Source organism: Rhodnius prolixus, unplaced genomic scaffold (assembly GCF_049639745.1).
Source record: "Rhodnius prolixus isolate KJV_2025 unplaced genomic scaffold, Rpr scaffold_4, whole genome shotgun sequence".
Lineage (NCBI taxonomy): Eukaryota > Metazoa > Arthropoda > Insecta > Hemiptera > Reduviidae > Rhodnius > Rhodnius prolixus.
In genome coordinates, this window is record NW_027411614.1 from 26,920,483 (window position 1) to 26,936,072 (window position 15,590).

Below are 15,590 nucleotides of genomic sequence, written 5' to 3' on the forward strand. Positions count from 1 at the left end.
CATTATGATTACTTGTTATCAGTATAGTTTATATTTTGATAGCTTTTTATAGTGATTAAGTGAAAACTTATTGAGTAAATGCAAAATTTATTTCAACCTCAATTTTAGCGATATATTTAGCCTTGCTTTATAATAAAAGACATAAAACCATCAGCTACACTGAAATAGAACATTAGTGAGTAGCCTATCCCTTCTTCTACAAGTCTCCTTAATTGAACTATGTTTCGAATAATTTTTGTAGACTACCGACAGTAGCTTCAAGAAAATCAATAGTTCTGTTTTCGAGTAAATCTCGAGTCAATGGAAAATGCAACGAGAAAATTGAATTTTATGATGCCACAAACTTTATATAAGTGTTAGGTCCGAACTCGAGGCTGACTGCAGAATTAATCTGTCAAGGCCGTGGGACTATAAGGATGATTGTAGGCCTGTTAACTGGCCACTGCAGGCTCAGAAAACACATGCATCGCATGGGCCAGGCAGATGATAGCCTCTATAGGTTCTGTCAGGAATAGGAGAAAACGGCACTGCATGTGCTGTGTCAGTGTGAGGGGCTCGTGTGGCTAAGGATGTTACTTTTCGGGGAGGAAAAACCAAGGCCTGTGAGCTTTATCCAAGAGTCGCTCTCCAGCATTAAGAGTCTGATTAAAAGGACAGGTCTGGAGGGTGAGTTGTAGAGTGAGGGGAGCCACAATAGATTCAAAGGGGTCGCAGTGGCGTAGGCCTTGAAGGCCACCCTAGTCTAATCTAATCTAGGTCCGAACTCAAAATTCTCAATCTCAAACTCAAAATCTAATACTCAAAAAAAAAAAAAAATTGTAAAATGACATTTTCGGTTAAGAGAATTTAATCGCCAAGTTACAGTTGTTATCCTGGACCAATTTAAAATGTAAAGTTTCGAAACTAATTAGGAGTTTTTTGTTAAGTACACAATTCATGTCAATTTAATAGTGGCAAACTTTCATTTAGGACACTTGCTAATAACTACTATTTCTGATTCAGATGACTTCAAAATCACCCAAAAAAGTCTGAAAAAAATACTTAATTTCCTAAATTTTGGGCAAGGTCGCGATACATTCATTACCAAGAATAGAAAGTAACAAAAAGAGACTGGCATTATTTCTTTTAATTTAGAGACAGATATTAAGAGAGATCATTTTGTAGAAAAGTATTTATTACTTAATGAGTAAGGCGCCACGTTAGCCGAGCGGTTAGTGGCGAGACCTGTAAAACTTATATTTTATGTACGAGTATTGTGCTACTGGGTTCGATTCCCGGTCTAAGGCCTTGGTTAATGAAAGAAATTTACAGTAAAGTATGATTGCTAGTCGCCTCCGTCCACGACACCTAATTGGTAGTTGGACGTAAAGCCCCGCCTGAAAAAATAGGCAATTACTTTTACTTTACTTAATCAGTAATCATAATCAGTAAAATTAAGAACTGATACGATAATGTTTAATCGATAATGATCTTAAATATTGACGCGCCTTAAAATAAGTAAATAAATATTGCAAAAAAATATATAATCATTGGCACGAAGTTTTCTAAAGAATTAAATTTAAGCTAATTATACAATTCTCTTGCTTTAGAGTTACAATTATTAGGTTAGTTGGTAAAAAAGGCTGCCTCAAAAAGACCTAATCGAAAAAGATAAACGATTAGCGGTCCAATGGCAAAAAAAAAAAAAAAATATGGCGAGAAATTTCAAGGAATTGTAATCATTTTATGAAAAGTTTGTGAGATGACTTTGGAAATCTGTGAAAACGGAATAACAGAACTAACAGAGAGTCATCAAATAGAGGTGGCCAACTATCCAAAGACATGCATGATTGCCTACAACTTTTAAGAAATGATAGGAATGTGGAACGATCAATATGTTCGGGATTTCACAGTAAGGAGAAGAAATTCCTAGCTGAAATTAAAATTTGAAACTGTCTAATTGTTTTGAATTATGAAGTTAATAAGTGAATTGTATAATCTCAAATGGGCTGAAACATCAGCCAAAATAATATTTAGTTTGTCTAGAATTCGACTTAGGAGTTGTTAAATGTGGGCAAACTGAGCTAATCCTCTTGCCAAAGAGTGTTGATCTAGGCTAGATCTAAATTGGGTGAAATTGGCCCTCTTGGGATTACCAAACAACTCAAGAGTCTATGGTTAAATCCTTTCGTAACTAAAAAATCTTAATTTACGTAATTAAGGGTGCGTTCCACTAAGCGCTCACAACAATCAAAGTATACCTTCAACCGTTCCACATGACGACCGCGGTCGTAGTGGTCGTGGCGAAAACGTCACTAATGACGGCATTATTTTCGCTCACGCAAAGCTCACAACGCCCCATCTAAAGAGCTAAGTCTAAGTGGGCGTTCAGAAATTAGGCGCAATTTTTAAAAGCAATGATAGCGACCGAAAAAATTTATATCAGGTAAATGAAAGTATTATCTCATGTAAATAATTGAATGTGTTTCTCGAAAGTCTAAAAAAAAATAATAAAATGAAAAATTACTTATCCCTTTACACACTAAATCACTGAATAACGGACCAATTACACTTTGATAGCTAATAATACGTGGCTCAAGTTTTCGCTTTTCACTAGTGCGATTTTGTAAAATTGCATTCCACTCTTCATCGGAACTAGATGAAGAAATTTCTAAAGCATTATTACGTTGCATTAATAAATTTCTGTTACCACAAAAGACATTTTAATTTTATTTAAACGTAAATTTTATAAATACTCCACGAAAATGTAATATAAAAATTGAATTATATATATGTATATTTTTAATATAAGTCAACTTTACCAATAATTAATAAAGTTTATTATAACTGCTTATAAACGGGGTTAAAATTTAAAAAAACAACCTCTTCAAGCTTCTGACTTACTATTTTCGTGGTCGCCATTTGTAATGTTTACATGAACGGTTAAAACGCCCCATAGAACATTCCACTTGGGTTTTCGATTATAACGTTCGCAAGCAAGTGGAACGGGCAAAACCGCGGTCATGAGCGTGATCGTTGTGAGCGCTTAGTGGAACGCACCCTGAAACGGCCATCCATCCATTGTTGGTTATCATCAATTGCTGAAATTTGAATGCATAAGAAGATGTCTGTTTTAAAAATGAACGTGCCTAAAATACATTGCTAAATTTTTAGTAATAACTCCTTAACAAAAACTTACAGTTTAAAATGTTAAGTATAAGGGTTGATTAAACGCCAAAAGGTACACAAATCAGCAAGTACCCAACATTTCATTAATACTTCATTAATATTTAAATAATTCTACTGCATTAATTTGCATTAATAAGTTATTTTTTAGAATTTATTAGATGTCACAGACCCTTATGCTGGCCATTTTCGTCTACTAAATATATGTTCAAGTAGCACTGTAGATTGACTGTAATATCTAGTTATCTATAATAATGATACTATTAATTACAGGTTAAAAAGAAAAACATTACAAAAAATTAAAAAAAATTATGAGGCTAAAAAATTCAAAACTTTTTTTTAAAAGAAACTTCACCAACATACATCAATGATTTTTAAAAATCGTCGGTTTAAGTTCATTCTTCGATTAAAGTAATTGTTATTTTATGAAGTAGTCAAACGTTTATAATAATTATCTGGCTTTATCGCAAGTAACATAGTTTTCTTCAATTACATTCTCAATGTAGGTATTCATCCCACAATGTTGTATATATGTAATAAAGTAAATAAGATATGCATATTTTTAGGACAGCTAATTATTCCAGTATTTTACTATAAGTAAAATTAGGAGGTCTAAATTAAATTACAATCGAGAAATCAATAATTGTTGTTGAATAATCTACTTGTTATAACTGTGTGTTATTTGTGCTCTCGAATATTTCGGTAAGACGAATTCAAGACAGTAGCCTTCTCTAACTTTGTCTTTTTCTACTTTAACATGCATGTACATATATGTGATTTATCATAATTATAACAAAAAAATATTATAAATGAAGTGGCCAGCATAAGGGTCTGTGACATCTAATAAATTCTAAAAAATAACTTATTAATGCAAATTAATGCAGTAGAATTATTTAAATATTAATGAAGTATTAATGAAATGTTGGGTACTTGCTGATTTGTGTACCTTTTGGCGTTTAATCAACCCTTATACTTAACATTTTAAACTGTAAGTTTTTGTTAAGGAGATTTTTGTACCTTTTGGATAGATTTTCCTTTTTGTCTATTTTACAAAGTTACATATCTGCTTTACAGATTTTTTTAAAATTTGGAATAAGCAATTCTATAATTATAACCTGATAAGGTGTTAAGTCGGAACCGTAACTACCACTGGAGAGATCTTTTTAAAGAATGATTATAGTTGCGGTCCCCCAAACCATCCCTAATAACAATGTTTTTGAAAAAGCGTTTTGAATAACATAGGAAGGTATTTGTACGTAAATAGCAAAATTAAACTGAGATTTCAGTACTTCCTTTTAAGAGGAGTAAGAAAAATAAACTACGATTGCAGTACTTCTCCCTAAAAGGCAAAGAGGCAAAGATTTTTTAATCGAACGACAATTCATTGATTTATATCGGTTCACTCATTGATAATTTAAACGATTGCAGTACTTCCTCTTAGTAGGTGCAAGAGCATCAGCAACGTAGAGGAGCTTTAACCACTTATTCGAGCTGAATTTTATCAAAATCGTACTAAGCGTTATAGAAATATTGGTAATAATAGTTTTAGAAAGGGCCTTATTTGGGTGGGGCGAACTCCCCTCCTTATGAGGCACGGCGTCGAGACTTTTAAAGTGCAAATCTGTACAAAATTTCGATTCGAATGACACTTCGGTCGGTTCACGTGTCGATAATTTGAAACGATTGCTATACTTCCCCTTAACAAGTGTAAGAGCTGATCGCCGCTTTAATGTTGCGTAGGGGAGCCCTAACCCTATCATCCTACCAAATTTTATCAAAATCGGCCCAAGATTTACAGAGTAATTAGTAATAATAATTTTGGAGGGGGCCTTGCATAAAGGGGGCTAACTCCTCTCCCATTCCATGTATAGGATCGAGACCCCCAAAAGGCACATCTACATAAAATTCCGAATCGAATGACACCTCATTCATGAAAATCGGTTCACGCGTTTAGGCGCTACGTTGTTTACAAAAAAGGTAACAAGAAGAAGAACAAGAAGAACAAGAAGAACAAGAACAAGAACAAGAACATTTTTTGAAAAAGCCGTTTTTGCTCATTTTCGGCAACTTTTTTCTCGAAATCTATTAGGTCTGGGGGGTTGTAAAAAAATTACAGTTATAAAGGAGTGTTTGCCCTATATTTTAAAGAAAATTTGGGAATTTTATCTTTTATAGAAAAAGAGAAAAAAATTGTCAAAGTTGGGTGTTTTTCAACATTACGCTTTTTCGTGCAGTTTTTGACGATCAACCCTTATACAACTGTCCTACCGGACAGTTTTAATAAGGTTATTTCTAAAATTGTTAAAAGAAGTCGATTGCACTAAATTCATCCTGCTCTAAATTTTATTTTGATTCATTCTTGTTTTCAAATTTTTAATTCTTTGTTGTTGATTTTATTAAATAATTCAGTTTCTTAAACTGAAATCCAATTATGCTAGCCAAATGGAATATAAGATTAAAAATAGTATACGTTAAGCCACTTTAACTAAGAAAGGTTGTAACATCTGATGGGGAATGACAAATTTTTAGTTAAGCGCAATTACATAACTTTTTAGCTTGAAGAGGGGCATTTTTGTGGTTTCTAGTATGACAGAATACATAAAAAGTAAATACAAATAACAACACTTTAGAATTAATGCGCAGTACTTTTTATTAAACAAAAACTTTTGTTTAAAAAAGAAACCAATCCAACCTCTTGTTTCCAAAAGAAACTTCCGTATTCACTACTTACTGAAACTTGTCAGTGTACTTATGTTGAAGAGGTCAATAAAATAAATAAAATAAACATTTTCCGCCAATTTAAAAACACTTCAAACACTTTTTCTAATTGCCTATCCAATTTTGCTGTAATTAGTTAAAAATGTAGAGTTGTTCGCTGAAAAATTCACTCCATTTATACATAAATGCAAAGATAAAACAAGGTCCTGAAAAAATGATTCCCAATGTATATTGATAACGACATTTTCTCGGAAACTAAGATAGCTAGAAAAAAACAACTAAAAAATACGTGTTCCCTTAGTTTTTTTTTAGAAATCCAAATTTAATTTGTAAATTTGTTTCAGTGCTTCCAGAAGATTTAAGAAATAGATTCCTCTATTTTTATTTTTTTTAAGAAAAATTTACTAGAACGTTATTTTTCTGTAAGCGATATTTTACAAGTTATGAATGAAAAGTAATAGATTCGGCTTTAACCGAGTTACAGGCATCTATTATTCCTCTGCTTTAGTTCATCTACAGATGCAATCCCGTAGCTTGATTCTGATACACCTAGATTTAGAAATGCTTTTAGATAAGCAGAGAATACCGTCAGGCATGTAAAGAGATGTCTCGATAGGCTATTTGATGGGCATGTTATATCGACGCGGGGGGAACGATTCAGTGGCCACCTCGTTCACCGGATTTGACACCTATGGACTATTTCCTTTGGGGATACCTGAAAAACAAGGTGATTATTCATAACTTTTTTGTTTCTTTTTTTTATTTCTGCTTATCTAAAAGCAGTTCTAAATCTAAAAATCCGTTCTAGATTCACAAAACCGTTATAATATTATCATTTTGAAATTTCTTATAAGAATCATGTTTTCATTCATAACTTGTAAAATATCGCTCACAGAAAATAACCGTTCAGGTAAATTTTTCTTAAAAAAAATAGAGGAATCTATTTCTGAAATAAAAACCGCACCTTCCCATTTGAAAAAATGAAGTTGGTGCCTGTATCTCGCTTCTGGAAGCACCGAAAAAAATTTACAAATTAAATTTGGATTTCTAGCAAAAAACTAAGGGGACACGTATTTTTTAGTTTTTTTTTTCTAGCTATCTTAGTTTCCGAGAAAAAGTCGTTATCCATATTCCTTGGGAAACCCTGTATATTATAAAGGAGGGTTTCCCCTATATTTTATTAAGAAAATTTGGGAATTTTATCTTTTATAGAAAAAGAGAAAAAAAATATTGTCACAGTTGGTTGTGGTTTCAAAGTTACGCTTTTTCGTGCACTTTTTTGACGATCACCCCTTGTACAACTGTCCTACCGGACAGTTTTAATATAGTCATGCCAAGAAATTAGCTAACTTATCGTATTGTTCATTGACTACAGTGAAAGTGTTGTGAATCATCATTAATGAAAATAATACTATGGCGCCAGCTTAGTGAATGTATATTAATTATTTTATTGGCAGGACTAGCGGCCAACCTGTTTTTTAATTAAAGTTTTTTGTCTGCAGAAATTACTGTTTCATATTCTTGTACGGAGATAAATTTCTTTTCTTTAGAAGTCTAAACAATTAGATATAGTTCTTTAATTTTAAATGACCAACTTGCTTATTTATGTTAGGGTGAGGTCATATATACATACGTATGTTTTAAAAGAGAATTTATAATTTCTCATAGAGTATTATAATCTCGAGTATAATGTCGACCAAATTCTTAACTAATTTTGTGACAACTTTTACTTTTTTAAATAAGCTGAATGATAACTGTAGATCAGTTTAAGGTTTAGTTAGTGAAGAAGCAAATTTGCATGTCTGTTTTTCTAACATTTCTCATTCAATTCAGGTGGAATATTTTAACTCTCAAAAACAGTCCTCCGATGTGATGAAATTTAAAGTTCTAATAACTTACAATATTCCACCTTTGCTTTAGGAAACTAGAACTTCTAAATTTGACTCCTGCCTAGGTTAAAAAATCTGTATGAACATTGCACATGCTTTCACTTTCAGCAGTTTACGTCATTGAATTTCCTGGACACAATTTTTAGTAAAATGTAGATGAGTTCTATATTATACTCAAAAGATACAATTTACGTTATAGTAAATAAAAAAAAAAAGAAATGCCTATTTTTGGTTAGAAGACCTTTATGTCCTACTATCTAATATGGTTTCATAGATAGAGGCTCTGTTGGCTTACTTACTTGATTGTAAATTTCTTTAATTAACCATTGCAACTCAATAATGAAAAATAAATTGCCAACAGCACGCGGTGTTCCCAGGCGGTCACCCATCCAGGTACTAACCACGCCCGATGTTGCTTAACTTCGGTGATCGGACGAGAACCGGTGTATTCAACATGGTATGGCCGTTGGCAAGGATTGTGATATTTCGAATATAACTAAATCGTCGTATGGCTAAGCCATTAGCAAAGGTGTGTCTAAAGACAAGCTCGAAACTCAATACAATAATCTATTTAGGAAAATGGCTGTAAAGTTGACATCTACTTCAATTTTAGAATTATTATTAATATTTAAAAGAAGTTAAATCCATACTCAACACTAAAAATAACACTTTATAAATAAAAAAAACCACCGCCTACGCTCAAAAGTGTCCTTAAAAATAATTTTCTAAAAAAAAAACTTTTAAATAAAAGTATTAGAACTACTTACGCACAATAAGTATTAGAACTACTTACGCACAATAAGTATTAGAACTACTTACGCACAATAAGTATTAGAAGTTGCAAAAAAAAAAAAAAAAAATCATTTGAACTTCTTTCAAGATAATAAAAAAAAACAAAGTATTCAAATTCGGGTACCTAAATCAAATGTCAAATTTGAACTTTAAATTTTTTCGTTTTAGAGTTAGTGTTAACACAATTAGGCAAACACAAATACTTAACACTTTTGCGAAAACTACTTTTCTGGGCTCCGTAAACCACAAATAAATACTTCGAAAGTGAAACTGAATTTTGAAATTTTGGATACGGTTGTTATACTTTATTGTTTTCAGTAATAGTACTATTCTTAATCAAAGTATTCTTTCCATTTTTGGATTAAAAAAGAATTCTGAAATTATAGAACCTATGATTAGGTGCTTAGATGATTCATTTTCAGCGTGGACTGTTTCTTCACAGCTTCTCTGTTATCTTTTTTTTCCAAGTTTATTTTTTATTGTATTTTATTTCATAAGTTGGGAGATGTGAAGTTGCACTCTAAAGCTGACCCAGATCAACTTTACTGTGATGAGAATAAGTAATCCTTCATTATGTACAGATCAAAAAACTAGGACACATTTTCACAATCGAAAACCTGATCTGAGTACAATTTTTATTTTACCACGGCTTAAGTAATTTCATTTTCATTTTTCAAATTTTTTTTCTTAAAAGATGGTTTCAATTTAATCTTATTCACGTTTGCTATTATAAAATAACGTTACTAAATAAAAATAAGCTTGACAAAACTTTCACTTTAAAACAGAAAATAAGAAATCGTACTTCAAAATATATCTGGTATTCAGATTGTAGAGAATTATTTATTTATAGTGAATGGAAATTAATAAATTACTTTAATTTACTTCAGTAAATCAATTTCACTTCTTTCACCATCTCTCAGCAAAAGGTTATCCAACGTATTTCTAAACCGTTTTAGAGAAGTAAATTCTCAGATAATGACTCTGAACCATTTTACAACTTAAGGCAAACTGCACACAACAACATCGTATTCGAGGTAATTTTTTTATCAATGGTCACTTAATTTCAAGAATTCTGAATTATACGTATATTGGTAATAAAAGCAAGTTATACAAGCCGATGAACTTATAATTTTGGCAAACTCTTGGGAAGGTTAGCAGAGGAAATGTTTTGGAGCATATTGGAAGACAAATTTGGGTTTTTCAACTATTAAGGTCAACAAATAATTTTAATTGTGTAGGGCAAACAAAAATTTGAAAGCGTATGAATTATTTGCTCCATCAAGATCGATATTATACGTATTAGAGTAAAATTTGTTTCTCAGATAGAATTCAATCGATGTATAAATTATCGTTGACAAATCATTCTCTCTTCTACAAATAGCACTCACTCACGTTAACCAAAGCTTAATAATTTATTAGGTGAGACATGTCTACAAGCATTTAGTTATAGAATGATTGAAAGTAATTCAATTTAAGTCATTTGTCGTAATTAATTAGATGTTAGAAGCTATCATGGTCAAATGCTAGGTGTTATCTGATGGATTTGTTAGTGTATTTCAAATTTTTTGAGAGTAATAGATGGTTGTAGTAAATAATAATGTGTAAGTAATGCTATGATTAAAGGATTAGAATAGTGATTGTAACTATAGGAACGGATTTAAAAGGAAAATCAGTCCAGACGGCTCTACAGGCTAAGAAGTTCTATGAACAAATTAAGGCAGATTGAGACTGGCTGGATGGACATTAAGATGAGGATTTGTATATATTGTCTGGGTGTCCTTAAGGACAAAATTATACTGAGAAGGGCAGCCTGCCTGAAGTAACGAGAAAGCCGACAAAGGTGGATGTTGAATGGCGGGCGAAAATATCAGCCCTATTAGCCACTAGCATAAGTTTACATCGGCGTTATTCTAACAAACCCGAAGAATCATCCAGTCAATCTTAGACCTCTTAAAGGGTCACTGCAGATTACGTAAATAGATGTCAACTGTCTGTCAACAGATTCTAGATATAACAGAAGAGGAAAAAAAAAACGATGCTGAACTTATAGATTATTTGCTTTTAGAGTGTTGAACTGAAAATGCAGCACTTTGTAGAACAGAAATTCAGTCTCTTCAAGGTTTATCTAGCAGATCTTTCTTAGGCTTTTCTGTGTGAAGACGCAGTTGACACTATGAAATTACAGCTCTGTTAACATTAAATGATTTAGCAAAATAGAAAAAAGAATCCATCGGTTTACCTACTAAACTAAGAATTTAGAGAATCTAATTAAAAAAATTGGTCTAAGTTTAGATTAGATTCGGTAAGATTGGCCAGACGTTTCCACCCGTAACCCAGCGGTATCTCAACTTGACCTGTAATAGTGTTTCCCAATACAACCATGACCATTTACGATACAGGTATAATTTTACGTTGCAACTAAACGAAAAACCGTGTACTTTTAGCTTTAGAACCCGAACGGGACTAACGGGATGGCTTTCTAGTTAACAATTATTTAAATATTCGAATTTTACTTTTCTTAATATAAGAAATATAAATTTCACATTCTAACAAAGATAAAAATTGGAAATCTCTATACAACAAGTCTTTCACCTTTGATAATTCTTTAGAAATTCATTTGATAATAGTTCTAGACTTTGTAGACATCGGTATTGAAATTTCAATACATTAACCGTTTCTAACAATTAGATAATACTAATGAGAATTAAATGAGTCTCTAAAAACCATTACCACTAGTATTCTGCAAGGCGAAGAATTATTAATTCTAAGGTCGTAATTTTCTCGGATAGTCAGGCTGCTCTACGGGCAATTAGTTTCTACCAGGTCAATTCAAGGCTGGTTTGGGACTGTCAGGGTGCACTGAAGGAAATTAGTGACCAAAATAAGGTCTTACTGGTTTGGGTACCTGGTCATTCAAGACATAAGGGAAACGAAGCGGCAGATTTATTGGCCCGGGAAGGCTCTGCGGGACACTTCGTTGGCCCGGAGCCCTGTTTTGGGGTTTTGAAGTGTGTTACGTCTGCGGCCATTAACTTATGGGTGTAGAGTAGGGCTCAGGAGTGGTGGCTTGCCACCACTGGGCAGAGACAGGCGAAGGAGTTCATTAGAGGCTATTCGCCGAGGCTGACCGGCAGAATTAATCTGTCAAGGCTGTGGGGCTATAAAGATAATTGTAGGCTTATTAACTGGCCACTGCAGGCTCAGAAAACACATGCATCGCATGGGCATGGCAGATGATAGCCTTTGTAGGTTCTGCCTGGAAGAAGAGGAAACGGCTCTGCACTGGTGTTGTGTCTGTGTGAGTGGCTCGTTTAGCTAAGGATGTTACTTCTCGGGGAGGAAAAACCAAGGCCCGAGAGCTTTACCCAGGAGTCACTCTATAGAATTAAGAGTCTGATTAAACGGACGGGTCTGGAGGGCGAGCTCTAAAGTCGGGGAGCCACAATAGATCCAAAGGGGTCGCAGTGGCGTAGGCCTTGAGGCCGCCCTAATTCAATCTATTCTATTCTATTCTGTAACTGTAATCAAAATATAGAAAAATTAGATGTCGCCACGTTTTCAATCTTTTTTATTTCTTCAAAAAAAGCTTTTCTCTCAAAAGTACTATTTTATATGTAGTGTTTTCTCGTTAGAATATTAACTCTGAGCAACTAAACCGTAAAAGTTCCTTAGGAAGAAACATTGTTAATTAGAACTTAATGAATTAAATGATGGAATATTTGATTAGTATACTTATTAGAAATTTCTGTACTGATTCACAGTACAAGAAACTTGACATTCCACGGTTCTGCAATACGAGGGTCGTTTGAAAAGTCCGTGCAAAAATAAAAACTACTTAATTTTTTGGGGTAAACCTTTTTTATTTTTTAACATAGTCTCCTTTTAGGCTTATACACTTCGTCCAACGCTGCTCTAGTTTGTTGATCCCTTCCGAATAATAGGATTTGTCCAAGTCTGAAAAATAGCCATTCGTTTCTGCAATCACCTCCTCGTTTGAATAAAATCTTTTTCCTGCCAGCCATTTCTTCATATTGGGGAACAAATAGTAGTCCGAGGGAGCCAAGTCTGGAGAATAGGGGGGATGTGAAACGAGTTGGAACCCTATTTCCATTAATTTTGCGACCACAACTGCTGAGGTGTGAGCTGGTGCGTTGTCGTGATGGACTTTTTTGTGGGCCAATCGTGGGCGTTTTTCTTGCAGCTCGGTTTTCAAACGGTCCAATAACGGTGAATAATATGCACCTGTAATGGTTTTACCCTTTTCCAGATAGTCGATGAGGATTATTCCTTGCGAATCCCAAAAGACAGTCGCCATAATCTTTCCGGCCGAAGGAACGGTCTTCGCCTTTTTTGGCGCAGATTCACCCTTGGAAACCCATTGTTTAGATTGTTCTTTGGTCTCAGGAGTGTAGTGATGTATCCATGTTTCATCCACAGCGACGAAACGACGCTTAAAGTCCTGCGGATTCTTCTGGAACAGCTGCAAACCGTCCTTGCAACACTTCACACGATTTCGTTTTTGGTCAAGCGTGAGCAATTGCGGCACCCATCTTGCGGATAGCTTTGTCATGTCCAAATGTTGATGCAAAATATTATGTACCCGTTCATTCGAGATGCCCACAGCACTAGCAATCTCACGCACCTTCACTCTTCTGTCATCCATCACCATATCATGGATTTTATCAATGATTTCTGGAGTAGTAACCTCAACAGGGCGTCCAGAACGTTCAGCGTCACTTGTGCCCATATGGCCACTCCGAAAATTTTGAAACCACTTATAAACTGTTCTAATCGAAGGTGCAGAGTCACCATAATGTTTATCAAGCTTCTCTTTAGTCTCCTGAGGCGTTTTGCCTTTTATAAAGTAGTGTTTAATCAACACACGAAATTCTTTTTCGTCCATTTTTTGAAAATCACTCGACTTCCTCGATTCAATCGAATGCCAAACACAAAGAAATAGACCGATCTGGCTGAAACTTGGTGTGTGTTCTTCCAAAAAGTGAAGATAAAAGATTGTATCAACTATTTATAATAAGAATGATTGCCTTTTTTTAAACAAGCAAATGGTACATTATAATAACGGTAAACATTCAGCGTGCATTAATTAGAAATACGTTCTCTGGGTAATAATTTTTATTCTTTAATATATTATTTTCGCTATTATGCCTGTTTGTGTGAAAAAGAAAAATCTCAAAATCTGAACATCGATCGAGACTGTAACTTAAAATTTTCGTTGTAAAAATAAAAACCAAAATCTCTCTCAACCGAACTAAAGCGAATGTAACGTTTGGTTTCTAGTGACCAGACTCCATTAACATCAGCAGTTTGCACACCTAACTCATTGGATCGATTTGATTTTCTATTTAAATTGTTCTGACTGTCGAATGTTATTTAAATTTCTAGTTTATTTAAAACATGGTAGAAGACTGAGTGAACTGAAAGAAGAATTTATTCATTTATTTATTTTTTTACATAAATAATAGAACGATTTACTGTGCATTGCTTTGTTGGTATTTATTTTTACAATGCAGAAACAAGTAAATAAATATGTATTTATAATATTAGTAAGACAACTTGTCAGGTGTATGCCAAATCCATTCCTCAAAGTGCAAATTTTTATTTTAATTGTATAATTTTGCAATAAATAACAAACGTCAGATGCATGTGGGCGGTATATCCATCTAGTTAGAAGAACGGACATTTTTATTAAATATATATTTTTTTTATTCTTCACCATTAATTCAAACTAACAAAAGCAGATTTTAAATAGTTATATCTAATTTATTTATTTGGCACAACCTTCGTTCAAATTAGTGTGAACAAGAATTAGTAATTGGAAACATTTAAAATAAAACTACAACTCAGTGGAAGTGTTACAATCTTTTTGACTTCGAGTTTACATTAAAAATATTCGTTTCGAGGTGCCTGTGTCCCAAAAAAAAAAGTGGTTTTGAACCAATTGGTGTGTGGGTTTGCCTGACAGTGGAGAGTGCTCTGCATATCACAAGAATGAAAACTCCTCCAGAGCTCAGTTTTTGTATTTGTAGATTGTAGATTGTATTAGAAGGGCGGCTCCACCAAAAAGGGGAAGGAACGCAGGCAATCCAAAATGCCCATTGTTCCCCGCCCACCCCTCATCTCATAAGAGACACCGGGGCTTTAAAACCAACAAATCCGGCTAAAGTTTGCCAGATGCCAATACAATAAACTAATAAAGTAGCAACAGGACACTAGGGAGCATGGCGACTCAATCGCCCAGTGCACTGAATAAACCTAGAAAGTTCTTTAAGATTACCAGATGCCACAATCTCCGGTAGGGAAACATTTACCTTCCCTAAGACGAGAAATCTAGTTTTAGAATAAACGGGACAAAGTGTCGCACAGTCTCATTGGACTCACCACAGCCAGCGCAAATTGGCGACTGGGTAAGGCCGCATTTAAAAAGATGGTACGCTGAATTCGCATGTCCACTGAACCAACTGGCGGATCCTAGGACCTGCTAAAGCCAACTATAGCCGTTTTTGACAGGCCAAGAATTTCTTTAGCCTGACGGCAGTCAGCTCAGGATCTCCACCGTTTCCGTTGTTCCTTCAAAATCCACTGCTCCACCTCAGTTCTACAAAATTTTTGTATTTAGTTTAGATTCCAATATCGGACTTGACAATAAAGTTTTTAAACAGCCAGCTGAAGTGCCACTCTACTAGATCTGTTTAGATAAGTTCTTTTTGTATACGTATACTCAAAAACTGCCTGTTTTTCTTTGTACTTAATATACTGAGTGCATTTCTATAAATCTATAACTTAAATTTGAAAAAAATATCGCGAAAATTCATATAATTTATTTTGGGTGAGGAGTGGAAAGATTTTTCCTGAGTGTTATTTCCAAATTTGATTACTTTATACTTTATGGGTACACACATATATTACAAAATACATAAATACAGTGCTTAAATTACATAATTAGGACAAATAATTACGTTTATTTGAAACATTTTCCCCACGATAAGTTATTAATGGGATGTAGAT

At 33.8% G+C, this 15,590-nt stretch overlaps 1 protein-coding gene and 1 non-coding gene across 2 annotated transcripts in view; one reads left to right on the plus strand and one right to left on the minus strand.

Moving 5' to 3' along the window:
- Positions 1-15,590, plus strand: part of LOC141455637 (uncharacterized) — a 127,326-nt gene that overhangs the window by 11,720 nt on the left and 100,016 nt on the right. The gene's annotated exons all lie outside the window — the stretch shown is intronic.
- LOC141456585 (5S ribosomal RNA) lies at positions 8,125-8,243 on the minus strand. The gene has a single exon (XR_012459880.1). It is a non-coding gene; the product is annotated as a 5S ribosomal RNA (ribosomal RNA).